This window comes from Camelina sativa, chromosome 5 (genome assembly GCF_030686135.1).
Source record: "Camelina sativa cultivar CO46 ecotype springtype chromosome 5, ASM3068613v1".
NCBI classification, from domain to species: domain Eukaryota; kingdom Viridiplantae; phylum Streptophyta; class Magnoliopsida; order Brassicales; family Brassicaceae; genus Camelina; species Camelina sativa.
This window is the reverse complement of record NC_141884.1, coordinates 8,002,736-8,018,526: the sequence shown is the minus strand read 5'-3', so window position 1 is coordinate 8,018,526 and position 15,791 is coordinate 8,002,736. Positions and strand designations below refer to the sequence as shown.

General features: G+C 33.1%; 1 long non-coding RNA gene and 1 pseudogene across 5 annotated transcripts; one reads left to right on the top strand and one right to left on the bottom strand.

The window, feature by feature from the left end:
* The first annotated feature begins 4,509 nt into the window (after window positions 1–4,509).
* LOC104786151 (uncharacterized) lies at window positions 4,510–6,062 on the top strand. Of its 4 annotated transcripts, none has more exons than XR_015598515.1 (4): window positions 4,510–4,604; window positions 4,739–5,132; window positions 5,213–5,334; window positions 5,403–5,611. It is a non-coding gene; the product is annotated as an uncharacterized LOC104786151 (long non-coding RNA). The 4 variants fall into 4 exon arrangements; XR_015598514.1 differs by adding an exon at window positions 5,723–6,062 and having other exon boundaries at window positions 4,594–5,132; window positions 5,403–5,531; XR_767455.3 differs by having other exon boundaries at window positions 4,514–5,132.
* A 6,409-nt stretch (window positions 6,063–12,471) lies between these two features.
* LOC104786150 (cyclic dof factor 4 pseudogene) lies at window positions 12,472–13,487 on the bottom strand (annotated as a pseudogene). Its single transcript, XR_015598512.1, has one exon. The product of XR_015598512.1 is annotated as a cyclic dof factor 4 pseudogene (transcript).
* Between the last annotated feature and the right edge of the window lie 2,304 nt (window positions 13,488–15,791).

Below are 15,791 nucleotides of genomic sequence, written 5' to 3'. Positions count from 1 at the left end.
GCAGAAGCTGATGATGCATTCAAACTAGATGCTAGAGCATTACCATCATAAACAGGATAAGATGCAGAATGAGATTGATCCAAACAAATAGGCGTAGACAAAGGCAAGATAGTGTTGTTAAACAAATCATGTGAATGAGATGACGACTCCATGGTTTCAAATGGGAAGACATTTTCATGAAAAACAACATTACGAGATATAGAAACAACATGGCTATCGAGGTTTAAAACTTTATACCCTTTATATCCTAAAGGATAGCCTAAGAAAACACAAGGAACAACCCTAGAAGTAAACTTGTTTTATCTTTAGCAAGAGTAGACACATAACAAAGACAGCCAAAAGACTTCAAGAAATCATATTCAGGTTTCTTTTGAATCAATTTTTCATAAGGTGACATTTTTTCGAGCAACAAAGAAGGAGTGCGATTAATAAGAAAGACAGCAGTCAAGACACAATCACACCAATAAGCCAAAGGAACAGCAGATTGAAACAACAATGCACATACAACATTCAGTAAATGTTGATGCTTACGCTCAACTACAGAATTCTGCTCAGGAGTATATGCACAAGAATATTGATGCACCATGCCATTAGTTCGAACAAGATCACTAAAAGCCAATTCTTGTGCATTATCACTTCGTATAGCTTTGATATTAGCATTATGTTGTATCTTAACATGCTTAATGAAATCAGGAAAGACAGTAGAAACATCACTTTTATTCTTTAACATGTAAAGCCATGTGACTCTTGTACAATCATCGACAATTGTAAGAAAATACTTATAACCTTCAACAGACTCGATAGAAAATGGACCCCATATATCTAAATGGACAAGATTAAATGGTGAGGAAGACAAATGATTTCTAGACACAAAAGGTAACTTTTCTGTTTTGCTAATGGATAGTGTAAAGAACTAGATTTGGACATTGGTAAAATACCCGACATATGTTGTAACTTGGCAGGTGATGGATGACCTAGGCGTTGATGCCAAAGGTCTCCATCGACAAGCAATGATCTAGAGAAATGCGCAGAAAGGACTTCAGTCTCCAAGATATAAAGACTGTGAATTAAGACGCCTCTACCAATCGTCAAGTCTTGAGAAAGGTCCTAAAGAAAACAATTATCAGAGTAAAATGTGCAGAACATTGGTTATGTTTAAACAAAGAACTCACACTCCAAAGATTGAATTTGAATGTAGAAACATGCAATACATCATGAAAAACTAGATTATTATCAATATGCACAGTTCCAGTATATGTTATCGGCACTCTAGTGCCATTTGGGAGTGAGACCGTGACCCCTGAAACAGGATAGATCTCACTAAACAAGGCCAAGTCATAACAGACATGACTAGTGGCTCCACTGTCAATTATCCAAGCACCATTAGGAAGAACAGAGTATAAAGAAGTAAGAGAATGATGTTGAAAAGTGAAAGAATGATTCTCATATCTTAGACTTGAAGATGGAAATTCAAAAGAAACAGTAGGACGTTGGTGCCATGGCTCCATTCTCAGTTATCGTAGCAGTTAGATGAGGAGATGACTGCTCCGGAAGTCGAACATGAGTGTTTAGTTGATGGATCAGAGAATGCATTTGATCAGCACTGAACTGACTGAGGTCTATACTAGTAGCATTCATCGCTAGTGTGGCATATAAAGAGAAGAAGGATTAGACACTCCATTGCCACTAAGCATTGCATTAGCCAATACACCAGGTCGTGCATACTGATTTGGCGACGAAGATTGTTGAAACTGGGACTGAGTTGGAAATTGAGGATGAGTTTCTGAGGTAAGCTGACTACGTGGTAACGAGTATTGCTGAGTAGATGGTCTTGGACTAAACTTGTGTCCTGGAGGATAGCCATTCAATTTATAACACTTATGCACAGTGTGTCCAGACCGGTTGCAATTAAGTGCAATATGGACGTTGACTTGGTTTATAGTTCATAGCAGCATAAGCTGTATTATCCGACAGACCAGTATATCCACCAGTAGCAATATCAGGTGAACCACCATAATAACCAGTAGTAGCCGCATCAGAAGGACCAGTGCTTTGGAAGAAAACATTCTCGAGCTTTGTGACATGTTTGATTGTCACTTGTCTCTCATCCTGTGTCACCATATTGAACGCATCAACAACAGTAGGAAGAGGTTTAAGCAACAAGATGTGCCTCCGAGTAGCTTCGTACTTCTCATTAAGCCCCATCAAAAACTTGGTGACCTTGCATATTTGCTGTAACTTCTCCCACAACAAAGCAGCATTGCACTCGCACCTCCCACATGTACAAACAGGTAATTCCACATAATTTTTGTGTTCCTCCCACAAGGTAACCAGTTCCGTATAGTAAGTAGTGACATCAAGAGAACCCTGCTGTATAGTACTCAATCGCTATTCTATCTCATAAACCCTTGGAGCATCATCTTGCTTGAAGCGAGATAACAAATATTTTCAGATCGCTTCAGCAGTAGGCATGAACAACAAACTTTGGCTAATCTTTTTATAAACATAATTCATCAACCAAGTTGCTACCATATCATTGCACGTAGACCAAGATCCAGCATCACGATGAGTATCAGCGGGTTTAGGAATAGTACCGTCTATGAAACCGAGTTTATTTCGAACATTGAGCGCCATACGAACTGAGCGACGCCAAGAATGAAACTCAAAACCAGTAGAAAGACGATCGGAGACAAGGATGAGTCCGGCGTGATCCACCGTGTGCAAGAAGTACGGATTCTCGTATTGATCGGAGTGGTAAGGAACAGTTTCTTGAGTCACTGGTCGATTTTGAGTTGTCGATCCCATTTCTGATGATGAAATTGAGAAAGATGAAGAGGATCTATGTCGAATTGATGAATTAAAAGAGAAAACAACAGATCTAGCTCAAAGAAAGGAAAACAGAATCGCGAAGAAGACGATGAAAATCGCAAGCAAGATAAACGAAATCACAGCGAAACAAAAGGAAACAATGGATTCGAGTAAAGCTCGTGAGATTGAACAGTTCATGATCACTAAATCGAGTCTGGGTTCAGCTCAACAAGGAATATGAATGAGAAACAATGGCGGAAGCTTGATTAGTTTGTTAGAGTATTGTTTGCTCTGATACCATATTAAGAGTACAAACTAAATAAACTGATATTTCTCATTAATGATAAAAGTGTATGTACAAGAGTATTTATACTCTGTATAAGTATAACTAACTCTATACAATATACTCTATCTATACAAGTATAGTATACTGTATTTACATGTATTTACAACCTTATTATCCAATAAAGTCAATATATATTTGTGCTTCCTAATACTCTCTACCCTCCAAATAATAGGATCAAAAGTGAAAATTGAAGGCCATATTATGAATGGGAGAGGTTAATTTGCGACGATATTCAAAGCTCCAATTACTAAACTAGTGGAGAAAGCTATATAACTAAGAATCCAAACGATTTAAACACAGAGTTCATCTTGAGTGTGAGTACTTGTTCTAAACTCATCTCCACTTTTGCTTAGACAAGATAAAATGCATTGAGGAGGAGAACAAGTGTTTATCACTTTTGATGACATTGAAACAGAAAAAATATGAATCAAGTTTGCATAGCTTAATTAGTTGACTTTTAACTAGATTGTTTCTTTCTTGGTAAAACAAATCATATTTGTTAGTTGCTAACCTACTGGGATACTCAAATTTACCATGCAAAAGCTACCCATTCATAATATAAAAAAAAAACTTCTTATAACAAAGACGTATTATAGCATACAGAGGAAATACTAAACGATAGGAAAAAAACTACAAAGAAAACTATAAAAGTTGAACCATATGCTGAGGGAACGACACCTGAATGCGTATGACTAAACCCTGGCCCTCGTAGAAGAAATGAGTATTCCATTATTCACATTATAATATTCAGAAATGGTTGTTATTTGTTCAACTTTTAAAGTGTCTGGATACTGTTGTTGATATCTACATTCTACAATCTCAATCCAAATTGCAGAAATAGTATTCGTTGGGCAAGTGGCTGGATCTCATATGTGCGAATTCACGATTTTACCACCCCATTGTACGACGCTTGTGTGTTCAGCCAAGTCGTAAAAATCTCTGCTGGCCAGTATCCCACCGATATGTTGTTGGACCCTAAACTTAGCCACCAGTTTCCATATTTATAAGTTTACAATTTTTTTTACATAAACATTGCAAAAGATGAGAAACTAACCTTCCAGACGTGGATGGTAATCTCAAACTGGCTTCCTTAAAAGGAAAAGAAAATAAAAGTAATGGATCCTCCCATACAGTACTATTAGTCGTTTGGATAAAATCCAGGCATCAGACGTTATAGCATCCAGTTTGTATGCATCTATATATATAAAGTTATCTTTCCTCATTCCTGGTGTTGCCACATCATCACTCTTATTTTAACAAATATTAATGGACTAACAAATTTAACTTTTTAATATATAGACTATTATATTTGGCTTCTCCTAAGTTAAAATATTTTTCAACCCATAACTTTCTCGGCCCAATCTACTTCAGAATAGCTAATGGTAATTTATTATGTTCCATCCTAATAATCAGCTTCTATCGCTATCGTTCTCCGCCTTATGTCATGATGGTCCGTTACCTATCTTCTTCTCTACCGTTTATGTCTTTCTCATCTTCACTACTATGGGGTTTCACCATCTCACCTTCATATGCATTCATTGCTATTCCAATAACTTCACTCCTCTATTATGTGCTTTTACTTAGGGTTCGTCGATTCCAATCTTCATTGTAACGGCGAGGATTCCAAATGGTAAGGATTGTTCTTCAATTCCCTCTTATTTAACTCTTAGCCCACTACTACACCTTCTTATTGCCGTAATTCAGTCATTTGCATATAATACATCATCTCACTAATTCAATTTCTCACTTCCCAATCTGCCAAAAAAATCCATTGCGGCGATCATGGATCCCCTTTCGTATTTTTTGCGGAGCTTAAACCTAGCCACCTTGAGCAACGATTACTAGGTAGATTGCTCAGTTTCAAGCTGCACGTAACGTTAAAAATCTGGCTGACTTCTGCCTTCGAGACTTCCATCACGCTGTTAACAGCTTGCGTTTGTACCTGCGATCGATGAATCGGGAACCATGTCTTGCAGAGGTCTCTCTTTCCCTCTATTTTCTATATGTTTCTTCATAGTTAATTTGATGATCGTTGATCGTACTGAATTGTTTATGAAGTATTCTGTGTGATCGAGCTTTGTACTCATGGGGAGGTAGAGACATTATGAGGAAAATTGTTGTACTGAGTGAGTTCTTGCTTCCTTGAAGATATGGATTCTGAAGCTACAAGCACTCTTATGGTCAGTCAAATGTGTTATATGTGTTAGTGCTTTAGCTGTTTTCTCAGTGCTGAATCTTTTTGCTTCAGGCTGCAGCAGATAAATGTGTGTCGGTTGACTTTCTTTTGTTTGAGAACCAGTCAATCCATCTAAGCCAGGAGAAGACCTCAGATGCTTATCGGATCTTAACAATTGTTCAATTCAAAAAAGCGTTCCTGGTAGTATCCATATTACTAGCTGCTTTTTATATTCTTTTTCATACAAAGTAACTAAATCTCTCAGATTTTGATGACTGGTTCCTGCTATTTTAATTATTTGATTCTATTATAATTTATCTATAAAGAGGTATTGATTCCAGTACAAGATAATACAAGAATAGTTCTGAAACTGATATGTTCTATGTATTCAGATGGAAAATCACTTCTTAGCCTTGAAAAGAGATGGCTTCAGGAGCTAAAGGATGACACTGAAGAATCACTGCTGGCCAGCAGATGCAGTGTCTGGTGAAGAAGAAGGCACGCCTGCATCTTCTACTATTGCCAGCATGTATAGCGGAAGACACAAAAGTGCACCTAACCAACAGACTACCAAGAAAAACCCCCAACCAACGCTGAAACGGAGGGGCAAAAAAACACAGCAAGAAACTAAAAAAACTAACCAAAAAACCTTATACCTAATAATAAAATCAAAGAAGCTACCCGAGAAAAATCACATTGGAAACACAAATCAACTGTGGAAAAGTTCAATTGCGGTAGCAGAAGTCTGTTATACGAATCTAAAATAAATAGGCTAAAACAAACAACATTATTTGACTCAGAAAAAAAGAGTATCTGAAAAACGAAACCTACAGCCATAGTACACAAAAAAAAAGTGGGTAACCCACCTTAGGAGGCCAACGACAATATGCTTTTAGACTCCTATGGGCCTAAGTTAAACGATTAAAAGAAAAAAAAAACAAATATATAGTACAACTAAGAAAACAAACTATAGGAAATAAAATTTGGCAATGTAGACAACAAAATAGAAAAAAAAAATATTCATAAAAAAAATTAAAAAAAAAAAAGCAAAAACAAACTCCCGCTGGAAAGATTTTAAAAAGGCGTTACACTACTACACTACTTTGGCAGCAATCAGACCAATTATCAACTGCACCATCAATGACATGGAAAATAGATGCGCACACTGCTACTACTACAAACAAATGCTCAAGTTTGTTTTTTTCATTTAGCTTAAGGAGCAACAATATGGTTTACCAATGTTATCAACCTTAAATCTCTGTTTTTCTCTTTCTTAAACAATAGCGACGCCTCCAACAGAATTAAAACAAAAAAACAAGGAACAACCCTGAAAGTATAGCAAGTAAACAAAAGATGGAAAAAAACTTTTTTAAGTCTGCCGCTTACCATCACATCAAAATCAGAACATAGAAGATCAAAATATGATGAAGAAACTTCCAACAATCGATCTCAAGAAAAAAGTCTCCAAGTATTACGACGAACAGGACATAGTTATATGCAAAGAGGTCTTTACCTTCAAAATAAAAAAAGAGATGTGATGGTAAGCCTTACAGTAAAGACAAACAGAGATTCAGAAATCAATTAAAAATTTTTGGCAGCACTTCACAAATCCATCACCAAAGACAAAGAAGCAAAGAGATGAACACACTTTTAATAAACTAAAGAGATTCAGAAATACGAATGCCACAATCAGTTAACCGTAACACTAAATTATATGAAAAAGAAAACCGAGCCAACAAAAAAATAACCCGGACTGTATAAAATTACAGCAAAATAAACAAGAAAATTAATTTTTCTCAAAACACAACTCACATCGAATCGAAAAAATCACTCAGAGGATAAACGGAAAAAAAAAATTACAACTAAGAACAAAAAAACAACTCACAACTTAATTACGAAATCTAAGGAAGCCAACACATTTTCACATAAACAAATTTGCAACCCAATTCACATTTACCTTTGACGAAATCAATAGGGGGATAACCAAATATCCCCTATAGATGTGAAGCGAGCAGGAAATCAACTAAATATGCAAACCCCAAAAAAAAAAATATATTCAAGGGATGACTGAAAAAACGATTACGAGCATCAAAGACATAAGTTCAATCCTCATACTGTCCTCTAGATCGCAAACATTGCTCTTCTCCTATCCGTTCATGAGGACATCGAATTTTGAAAAAGAGCAAATCCATTCCCAACTCAATAACATACAAATAATCACCCAATAGACCAACACATTATAAGCCTTACAGAGAAATTAGGCCCGACTGAAACAATCAAAAATAGCCAAAAAAAAAAGAAATGTAAGTTATTGAATTTATTTGTTTTTCTTAATAAAATCCAGTACCTTTTTCACTACAAACACTAAAATATTGACAAAAAAAAACTACTTCAACAGTTTACAAAATACATATGAAAATATTAAATAATAATTCAACCACAAAATGACAAATAATAATAAATTAATCACAACAAACAACTACAGCCAAACAACAACTTCAACTACACAATGTTAACTTCTAATAATAATTTTTTTAAATAGCATTAAAAAACACAGAAGATGATCTCAATTTTTTAAAAATAAACAGCAAACTAAATTATACTTCCTACAAAACCTATTTTTATAAAATAATATCCAACAAAACAAAATAAGCAACTAAAATCAAATACAAAAACAAACGTAAAAATGAATTTACGTAACCAAAAAAATAATGCACAACAACATCCGGAATATATCTTAATCTAACTACCGCGCTACGCGCGGATCAATTGCTAGTTACTCTATAAAATAAACATTTTTGCTATTATCATGCAAAAGTTATTTTGATAGCCGACAAAAAAAAAAAAAAAAAAAAAAAATCATGCAAAAATTATTTCAAAATATTTTGGGGTAGATGATTTTTAGTAAGTATCTTTCAAACAGCCAAATTATGGTCTTGATTGGTAATGACTGTTACTTTTGGTTGTAGAGACTTTAACTTTAAAATTTTAGCTGCAGAAAATTTGGTTGTAGATGTTTTGACTGTAGAAACTTTAACTGTAAAAACTTTAACTGTTAAAATCTGATTGTTTACCAACAACTTTTAAAGCTGTAGCTATTATTTTTCTTATCATTATTAAATAATAAATATATATCATGTCAGAAATTAATTGATATAGCAGTTTAATGACAAAATAAATTTTATTAATGATAAATTAAAATTTTGAAAAATATAAGTCAATCAAATATGTGATTTTGTTTGAAAACAAACAACTATAAGAATACGATCTTAAAAAAAAAACAACTATAAGAATAAGATCTTAAAACAAACAACTATATAAACAACTATAACAAACAAACAAACAATTAATGATTTTTATTCTCTTATTAATGATGAATTTCATAAACTCTTTTATAGTATTATTAGTGATGATGATGAAAAAAAACTATTATTGAAATGGATCTTAAAAGAAATAGAAAAAAAATGAGAATAATTAATTTATAAAAATAAAATATATATTATATATTTTTGAAGAGCTTTTAAATATAAAAGAAAGAAAAAAAAGTATGCTTTTAAACTGTTTAGTTTTAAAGCATGAGTTTTAACGCTTTTAAAAAATTGGGAAAACAAGAAAGATAAAGAAAAAAGTGGCTTTCAAAAATTTAAAAAATTTAAAGCAAAAAATATATGATTGGTAAAAAAATAGCTGTCAATACGTTAAACATTTTTAAAGTCTTAAAAGTATGTTACCAATCATGACCTATATCTATTAAAAAGAGCAACTACATTTCAAATTCTCCAAAATAACAAAGTCTAAGTTTTTTTATTTGGTTAGATATTAACATTTATATTGATTTGAAACATAAGTGTGATAAGAGTAGAAGATAATATCAAAGTTTGTTTGCAATTTGGATCCTAAGATCATATTTCAAATTCAAGTATACTGAAATTAGAAACGGCTTGGTTTCAGTAAAAATAGCAAAACTTAAGTAAAAATTAAGCAAAACATAAGTAAAAGTTAAGCAAAACAAATGACTGAATAAAGGAAATTAGGAACTGAAAAGTTCAAATCTGAAACATTAAAAGCAAATTTTGTGCCTATATTGTCATTTTTTTTGTTTTTTTTTGTTTTTTGGGATTTTGAATGACACTTCATGTAAATTTTAGTTTCAGTTAATAATGTATTAACGTCCAAAACTCCAAATATAAAGTAAATTGAATATCAAATTAAAATATGAGAAATCAAACGTACGTACGTAGGCTTGTTGTCATTATACAACTTCGGCAGAACCTACATTTTTGAATAATTATTTGTATTAAATAATGACAAATAAAATTAAATAAGATACATTTATCGACAACAAAAAAAAAGAAAAGAAAAAAAAAACTCACCATCGTTTTTTTTTTCGACGGCCGTTCTCTTTCTCTTCGGCGGCGATCAGAATGCCTATACTCCGATCCGCTATCTCTCCGACAGCAAGTCATTTCTTCTCCTCCTGATCTCTCTCTCTCTCTCTCCAGCAGTAGTCTCTCCACTCCGCACTCTCTCTCTCCGATTTTCTAGGTCTGTAACTTAGAACTCTCTTTCGAGACTCAGCTTTCTCCGGAAGTAGGTTCTGTAAGGTTTTTTCTTTGGGGTTTCTTTTTTTTTTTTTGTAAAACCTACTTCTGTATCAAAGATTCATCTTTTTGGTTTTTATGTGTGTTTTTTTTTTCTGAGTTTACTAAAGAAGAAACCATGCGGAGAAGAAATAACATCCGTGTTTACATCAAACAAACAGTACATCAAACAAACAGTCGATGACCCTCTCTATCTCTCTCTCTCTCTCTCCCCTTCTCGTCCGTTAATTCCTTCCAAGAGATGACACTATCTTTTTTTCCAGTTTTGAGCGTATACTATTCCCTACGTCAATTAAAGTAGTTAGACCATGGCCACTGGCCGTTACTCACATAAGTACTTTTATTAAAAAATTAATAAAAAGAGGAGAGATACAAGAAAATGAGGAGAAACGATTTCTCCGGAATGAACTAAAGAAACGGTTCTCAGACCAAATAACACAAGTGTCACCCTTTAACTGGAACAAATATTAAAAAATAAATAAATAAAATTTGCAATAAAAATATTTTTTTTATTTTGTTAAGTAACAATTCACTGTTTCTTCCACTAATAATGCCTTTACAGCTCTTTTAGGGCAAAATAGTTGGGTGTATGGGTTGTAATATATAGAGACAGATTGTTAATTTTTTAATAGAATAATTATGTGATCTTTATTACAAAAGAATTTAGAAGTCTACCGTCCGTGAATTTGATACCAAAATCAAAATTCTACCGTGAAAAATCAAACTTTTTATTATCTTTTTAGCCTCCATTATAACTCCCTAATATGATTTTCTTTTTTTTTTTTTTTTTTTTGAGTTGACGAAATAAGAAACCCAAGCCAAGGATACATGAGACTGTGGGGGATCTCAGTTTAAGAACAAAATAAGAATGGTTTTCGAGAACCGTGACATTCCTATTTATCATATTTCATAATCGGGACGACTATAAAATTACTATAGATGATCTATTAAATACGAGACAACAAAAAATAGTATAATGGATAGGGTGTGATGAGTAATTTTGATACCCCACTGTACGTGAGAAATAAATTTTTCTATAATTTTTAAGTGACATAAATAATTTGGCATACACTAACTCACTATGAGAGATAAAATTTTCTATATAATCGCAATTATACTGTGTTATCCTTTTAAATTGGTGATTCACATAGTCCTTTCATAATTAATACTGATGTTGTAATATATAGTGATGTTGTAGTATTTTGTGATTTTTATGCTCCCCAAGTTAGTTGACCTGAGATCCTCTTGTATATGCGATGTAATCATTTAAGATCAATAATACAAACATTCTAAAACCCAGCTCCGCGCTTTTAGTTTCTACATTTTGAGCGATTCTCATGATCTTATGTATAACTACTTTGATGTTTAAAGGAGATAGTGTTTGTATTTTATTTCGTATGGATATATATATATGTACGGACGAGAGTACGAGACCATGCACTATGAGTCTATGACAAAATGGTGGTCAATGACAATTTGATGCCTTTGAGACGTAATCCTCTCCTTTTCAATAAGATCAATATCATGAAAGAAAATAAACGTTTATGTATCTTTGAATGACTTTTACAAAATAAAATTAAAAAAATGAGCCGCCGGCGTAGCATAATAGTAAAAGTGGAGGTGTATTCGATAAAACAAATTGAACTAACTGAATGGTGATAAGTCTGTAATTGATTTATAATGAGTTGGATGAATTTAACGAAATTATTAATTACGGTGACAAAATATTCTAAAGTACGTACGTACACATATTAGAAGTCACTAATTGATGAATAACCTAAGCTTTTTATAATAACCAAAAACTCTACCGACGCAAAAAAAAAAAATATAACCAATAAAAATGTTTTTGATGATGTTTTTTTTTTTGAAAAGAAATCCATTATTGAATAAAACATGAGATTTGTTATTTGAATGAGAAATTACTTGAAATAGTTTTACAAGTGTTGTGTATGTAAATCATAGGTAGGAAACGTGAAACTTTTTTTTGTTAGCGGGAAATTTGGTAAAATCAAAAATGATATGATTCTAAATTTAAGGAATTTTTTTATAGTAATTGTTCAGCTATTGTTTATATCATCCATCCGTATGAGTGAGATTATTTTTATTAGAAACTGAAATTAACGCTAACTATAACTTTGTTCCTTTTAACTAGTTTTCTGATCAAATTAAAGTAGAAAAAAAGAAATCTCTTTCTCTAACAAGTCTCTCTGAGATAACTGCCAAAGGCCCAAAACAATCCACCATCTAAAAAAAGACTATCACAAATGGGGAATAACCCAACAACCGACTCAAGCAATTGTAAACAATTTAGTAGGAGTGGTGAGAGGTCCAGATATATATATTTAATATTTTATGTTATAGTATAAAAATCCTGTTACACATATGGGATTCTTACCCAAATATTATATGCCCCGCTAGTAAACCAAGTAATGTACAGCAAAGCATACGAATCCTAGGTGGAAAATATTGATATTAATTAGCTAATTAAGAGTGAAGAGATGAGTTGTTTAATTAAGAATTCTCTTGTATGGAGAGAGTAGTAAAATAAAGTAAGTACTAATTTAGATTCGACTGATTGACAAATTAACTAACGTGACAGCCTGTATGTACCCAATAGCAACCAAATTTCACCACGTTCTTCTACGGGTTTATAGGAAAACCACTCAACCCCAAAACCAAAACAAATCAAAAACAAAAAAAAAGTAATAATCATCAGCACGATTGACCGTCCGAGTAGCACCGGAGCCTCTTCGTAGGAAAATCATGCCGGAAACCACCGTGAGCTGCGGCTGCGGCATGCTGCCACTCCTCAACGAGCAGGCCATTAATAAGCTCGACCTGGTGGACACCATTCCCATCCCCAAGCATACCTACCATGACACGGCCTGGTGGTTTGGTCTTTCGACGACCGGCACCGACAGGAACGTTCCGGAGTGCACCACCGGCGGTCCAGTAACGGTGGCAGCTTTACAAAAGTGTCGAGGCTGGTTAACGTTGTAGTTGTTAAAGTAACAGAACTTTGTCTCCATGCTCTTGCATCTTGGACACGGTATGATCTTGTCCGGACGTTTCTCCGCCGTCAGATCCGATGACGTTGATGATGATCTAACGGCTGTTGTAGCTTCCGACTCTGGAGGTTGTTTGATCTCTTGTTCCTTTTTCATCGTCTGAGTGTTGTTGAATGCAATGGTTTTGCCAAAGAGTTTAATCCCCTGAGAATCTTGAGTCGCCATGAAGAGAGTGGAAAGATTAGCTTATGAAAAGTATATGTTGCAGGTAAGAAATAGGAGAAGACGTCTTTTTATAGAAAGATGATAGTATAACTTTTTAGCAGGAATGGAGAAAGCAGAAAAGGAGATGAAAAGCGACTGAAGCAGTGGAGATTAAATAAAACATTTTGTTGGATAAAGTTGAAAAGCATATAGTATTAGGCGCATTCATCGCTTTATTTTATTTTACTTTTGGGTCTAGAATTCACATCTACACGTAAAACACGAATACCAGTGCAGATCAAGCTACAAAAACTTTCTTTATAAAGCTATTTATTTGAAAGAAAAAAAAAGAGGAATTGGAGTAAAGTAGTTTACTGTGAAACCATCATCGAGTCCGTAAAGTAGTATAGAGCGCAGAAGTCTTATCAACACGTTTTCCCTTTTTTGTCCACTTTACTCCTATTAATACGAATATGAAATAAATGAAAAATACATTTATTACGTAACAATGTTTAGACTTTAGACGAGTGGATGCTTGAACGTGATCCAACTTAAAGTAATCTCAGTTTATTTGAAAGAGATTCTTCTATATCCATGATCCATCTATTCACCATCCGAATTTGAGTGTGTTGTATTTTCATAGATTATTAACGAAGTTAGAATTTCTGTGTAAACGAAAATATAGTTGATCCTAATTTTTGCTAGCTACACATATTTTCCTTCAATATAGTATAAGCTTTTATCAAAAACAAAAAAGGCTGTATATAACAAAAGTGTTATAAAGAGAGAAGCAAATATGTGTTGGTAAGACTTTTGCATTAATAATTTACGGATTTGATTATGAATTCACAGTGCACGAACTACGAGTTCCACTTTACTTAACACTTTTAAAATAATTATCATTAGGTTTGAAGAAGAAATGTGCAACTCTCTAGACACCTAGGAGTCTTGCCCCATATATATATTTTCTTTTCAAAATCTGGATGAACTTGTGTGTATGTAACTATGTACTATGTAGTAGTAGTATATTTTGTCTCATACTGTATATACTACTCTTTTATTTATTTTTATAATTTTGAGACCGTTGGATTGAATTGTCCTCCTATCTTTACAGTTGATGAACTATTTTATTTACTTGAATTAATTCTGTTTGTTGAACAAAAAAAAAAAAAACAAAAGTACTATTAGTTCTGTTTTAGATGTGATCTTAAAAGACAAAGCCGTCAAAAAAGAAAAAGCTTGGTAATAAGTCAGTGTTGCGTAGGAAAAAGAGAAGAAAAGAAGAGGGTGAGCTTTTGAGACTCAGACATCGTTTATTCATATAACATCTTTTCACCCTTTGTCAGCTCTTCTTGTGGATCCCATTCAAGGTATAGCCTCCTCATAAGTCATAATTCATAACTATTCTCTTTGGTTTTAAATTTATACACCATTGTAGTGGCCAGATTGAAACTATGGTACATCATGTTTAGATGAACCGGTTTATATATACCGAATCAGATTGTCAATAACTGGATCAATACAGATTTGGTCATGAACCTAGCTAGTATGATCCGGTCCGTTAGTCAAGTCAAGTTGGATTCATATAAATATATTTGATTGAAAGAGGGAGTAGTGTCTTGAATGGAAATTGCTTTGAGAAAAAAAAAAAAAGATAAAGTTAAGCAAAAACACTTTTTTTCTGAAAATATGCCACTTTCAATTAACCTAATTCCATTATTCGGTTTGACGTATATATGTATAAAATTTAAAACTAAAGAAAGTAGAAAAAGAAAAAGGAAAAAAAGAGAACATTGATCGACATTCATCTTTTTATTTCTTTGAGTTTGATTTCATATTCATCTTCCCTTTAAAACTGTAGTATGATTTTTCATTGGTATCTTTTTAGTCATAAAAGAACAACTTTTACGACAGTATGGAAAGGAAAAGAAAAGATAGGCCTATTCAAAAAAAAAAAAAAAAAGAGAAATCCTTTTGGTTTGCGCTTTAAGGAAATTGGTGTTTTTTCTTTTCAATTTACCAAATATCTTATAGTACTAAATAGCATTCACTAAATGAACGAACAAGAACAACATCAGTGTTTTGCTAATCAAAGCCAATTCACACTGTCCAACATCAGTGATTCACTCTAATTTTCATTTTTTCTATGATTCAATCAAATATATAACCTTTAATCTTTGCTATTCTCTTTCGTTTGACAAAATAGTTTTTTTAGCATAATGTTAAGAAGATTAACTTTGATAAAAAAATGATTATACTGTACATGTATAGAAATAATTCTAGGTTATAAAGAATAGAAAATAAAAAAATAATGGTATTTTCTTTGATAAAGGAATTCTTTAGTCACAAACTCACAAGAAAAGGAAAAATAAAAGTGTCAAGAAGAAATAATCCATAAAAGAAAAAGATACAACTACTTTTTGTGCCTTCTCTTGTTTACTGATTAGGGTCTATAATTTAGAGACCGGACACATAACATTTTTATGATTTTGGTCTTGGAAGTGGCTAGTTCAGATACTAGTTATCGGTTTTGTTGAGCTGCCTTTATCAGTTACCGAGCTGCTTGGTTTAGATACTCTTATCTCATGGCCGATTGAACTGGTTCAAATTGGTTTATGTTTTTCCACATGGCTTTCAGGCTTTGTGCT